Consider the following 3,976-nt stretch of genomic DNA (forward strand, 5'->3'; position numbering starts at 1 on the left):
ACTCCCTATTAAGCATGGAGCCTGACATAGGGCTCCATCTCATGGCCCTGAGATCATGACCTGAGCCAAAACCAAGAGAGCACCGCCCAGGGGCCCCAAATTATGCTTATTTTTAATCAACATCTTCAAGTTTCACAACTCTTACCTCTCTTTTTCTACTTGTCTTTCCAATGATCACCAGCTAAATCACTCACTGAACAAAGTTACAAAGTACCTACTGAATAGATAAGGCCTTTGCAAGCTGAAGGGACTTGAGTAATAATTTGTAGCCAAGATATATAATGTACCTGCTTTCATGATTTTACAGTCTAGTGGAATAAACCCCAGGAATATCTTCCATTTCTATTACCTGACTGTTTGATCTAGTTAATAAACCACTTGGTCTCTGGATTAATCTTTTCCATGTAGAATATGATATCATATAAGAATATTTTTAAATTTTTAATGAAAAGTGTTTTCAGTACTAAATGAAGCAACACTAAGTTAAAAACTGTTGTGGTCCTTGCAAGTAATTTCAGCCACAGATTGCAACAAGTCTGTCAATAGTTACAAGTGGGAAATACATAAGCAATAGAAAGACAATGCTCTGGGGAGAGATGATTTAAGAAAGTTAGATTTCTGTACTGGTATAGTGTATTTTCTTTTAAATAGAAAGTCACTACTTCAAATTAAATCTAAGTTTTGGGCAAAACAGTCTATGATATTTATTATTTATGTATTGAGATTTAGGTAGAACACAAAGTAATTGAGATTTTTTTTATGGTAACAAATGTGAAATTGCCCTAGCAGTAGGATGACACACTCAGTAAGAAACACTCTGTATGTTTGCCAAGAGGTTCTGCACAGCGACTCACCTCAAGGGTTTTAAATAAGTCTATCTAATCAAGTGGGAAGTTTGCAAGGAGGAAAGCAGTTGTAGCCTTTCCAGAAATACAATATGCTAAAAACATTTTAATACCTGTGAGTATTTTCAACCTCAATATTTTTACAACTCAATGTTACCTTGTTTTTACTTATTTTCTAAGTTAAATGCCTTCCATAATTCATTAGGAGTATTATAAATTTGTTCGAACAAAAACCTAGGTGGTAAAAATATCCAACGTGTGCATTTAAATAAATATTGCTCTTAGGCTATGTAAAAGGTCTTTCCCGTGTTCATTTTTTTTTCCCCTACATGAATGTTTATTTCCATGTTTCCATCTTCTTACGTGAAGCCCTCAGCACTTCTGTGTCCACTCAGAGTTCAAGGAAAATTTTTTCACATTGCCTATTATGGAATTAGTAATTAATTGTCATATATAATGGAAATCAACAAGACAAAGCTGCTTGTAGGTTTGAGAACACTTTGATCAATCAAATTAATAAACAGTATGTTATGTAGAAAAGAGAGTGCTATAGCGAGGAGCCCTGACTCTGATCCAAGTCAGCGACAGGCCTGGTGCAGGCTGGGAGGGTGACCGTGGGAGTCTTGACCTCCTGAGGCATGCCCACCCCCAACTTGGTGCCAAAGCCCAAACCCAAGGAGGTGCTGGACCTGAGCCAACTGCCATTGGAGCTGCTCCTACTGGTGCTGAACCATGTGGCCTGTGCATGCTGCTGAGTTGCTACTGCAGAGTATGCCTAGGCTGAGGTGCCCTGGTGGATGGCAGGCCCTGTGGCTGCTCATCCTGGCCCGGGACCATGGTGCCCTGCTGCTGCTTGCCCTCAGCTGCCTGTCCCCCTCCCGCCGCAACCCCCGCCTGCAATGGCAGGCCCTGCCTCCTGGGCCGCTTCTGTCAGTGTAGCCCATTGGGATGTAACCTCATCCACAACCCCTATGGCCAGGAAAGCCTTTGGAAATGGATTGTACAGAATATGGGGGCCGGCTGGGTGGTGGAGGTAACAGGTGAATGGTGCCGTGGGCCCCCTCGTAGACCTGTTTCATGTCTTCCTTGGGCTGGTGTCACAAAAAACAGGTGTTGGACCTGGAGTAGGAGGGTTATGGCCACAGCTGCTAGAAAGTGGCAAGACTGAGATTGGTGTCTCTGACTGGTTGGAAGCTTGACAGGACAGTGGCTGTATGTATCGATTCCTTGTCCAACTTCTAGATTCCAGCCAGACTGTGCTGGATAAAGTCTCTGCTGTGCACATTCCCACCCAATAGAACAATAATGCCTGCTTTCAGATCACCCACATTTTCTCCAACATCAGAATGGATGTCCGCTCTGTGTCTTTCCAACTCTGGGGCCAGGACATGCAGTTCTGGGCTGGTTACTATGGAGCCTGTGTGACCAACTACAGTGTGGTCATGCAGGCCCAGCTCTGTTAGTCGAAGGCTGTCCTTGCACTACCACCTGATGGGTGACTTCCAGGACTGGGGACCATTGGCCAGGACTTCTCATTAACCTAGGACAAGTACCTCCCTGGCATCCTGGATACTTGAGGACCCCTTCGTGGGTTCTGCTAGAACCCCTCTTTTCAGTCTTTCTTCAGAGTTCCCCACTGCTGTTGTAGGACAGTCCTGCCCCAGAGAACCCCGGTTCAGCCCCAGGCCCCTCTGTCCTGTCTCCTCTCCTTCCTGCTTTCAGGGGGCTTTCTCTGTCCCTTTAGAGAAGGCCACTCATCTCGGAAGTAGAATCTCATCCTTATGGCTGGGAAAAGTCCAGCCACCTTGAGTGCCAAACTTAAACTCCCACAGGGTCAAGGCTGGGACCAGGTCTCTCAGCTGAAAGTCAACCAGCACAAAAAAATGTGCGGAGATCCTCAAGGACCCTGTGATTATATGGTGTATAAAATTGTATTTTATATTGAAATTTTCCATGAACTTTGAAAGAATAATATATCAGCAACAATTATCTGCTGATCATATGTAATAAATTTATTATTTTGCAAAATACCCCCAGTATATCAGGGAAATACCAACTATAACAAAACTCAAAGAAGCAGAAGATTCATCTATGACTTCCAGCTTCCTAAATTAATCTTTCCAAATGTAAAAAAATATCATCATTTATTAACTTCACACTTAACATGTACTCCATATTTTCCAGGTACTGGGGATTCAACAGCAAATTAACACATCAGATCCTAGCTCTTTCTCTTTTTAAGTTTTGAATTTGTGGTCCCCACTGAAGAGGAAGGCAGTTCCTCTGGTTATCATTCATCTGCCTCCCCTTCATTCAGTTCTTAGAAAATATATCTCTCTAGGCCCTCTGTGATCATCCTGCCGAATGGACCACTACTCTATCCCCATCATTTTCTATCACAAAACTGGCTGGTTTCCTTAATTAGTTTTTGAAATTAATTTATTTGTATTTTTTGGTTATTTTTTCATGCTTTTCTACCACAGTATAGTGAAAATCCTACAGAGTAGACCTTTGCAGCACCTCCAGGAAAAGAGACCAATAACTTCTACATAGATTTGTCAATAACTTACTTGAACTAATTAAAATTCATCAGTAAGAAGAAATCAGAGGGGAGACAAACCATGAGAGACCCTGGACTCCTAAAAACAAACTGAAGGTTACAGAAGGGAGGGGATGGGAGGATGGGCTAATCAGGTGATGGGTATTAAGGAGGGCACATGTTGTGATGAACACTGGGTGTTACGTGCAAATAATGAATCACTGAACACTACATCAAAAACTAATGATGTAGTATACAGTGGCTAACTGAACATTAAAAAAAAACAAAACAACAAAACAAAAGCCCGATGCTCTCTTGCAAACCACAGGTCTCTTGAGCATCACTGGAGTACTTTAAAATGTAGTTACGATTTTCTTTGTTCAAATTATTGATGACCTATCAAAATGTGTAATAGGTACTTCAGTATTAAATGAAATGTCCAAAACAAAATCCAGAAAGAGGAGACTACTTTTATGATGAAGGAGAAAGAATAATTTGTATACTTTAAATCCTGTCCTTCCTTGAACTGGATCCTTTAAATTGCTCTTATCTGGCAGAATAGAAAAAAGTGTTTGGTATAACAATTCCCCCA

The 3,976-nt window shown here is 41.6% G+C and overlaps 1 pseudogene; it reads left to right on the forward strand.

Moving 5' to 3' along the window:
* Positions 1 to 1,483: 1,483 nt before the first annotated feature.
* Positions 1,484 to 2,308, forward strand: LOC125095600 (F-box only protein 27-like; annotated as a pseudogene).
* The last annotated feature ends 1,668 nt before the right edge of the window (positions 2,309 to 3,976 follow it).

Source organism: Lutra lutra, chromosome 3 (assembly GCF_902655055.1).
Source record: "Lutra lutra chromosome 3, mLutLut1.2, whole genome shotgun sequence".
Taxonomy (NCBI): domain Eukaryota; kingdom Metazoa; phylum Chordata; class Mammalia; order Carnivora; family Mustelidae; genus Lutra; species Lutra lutra.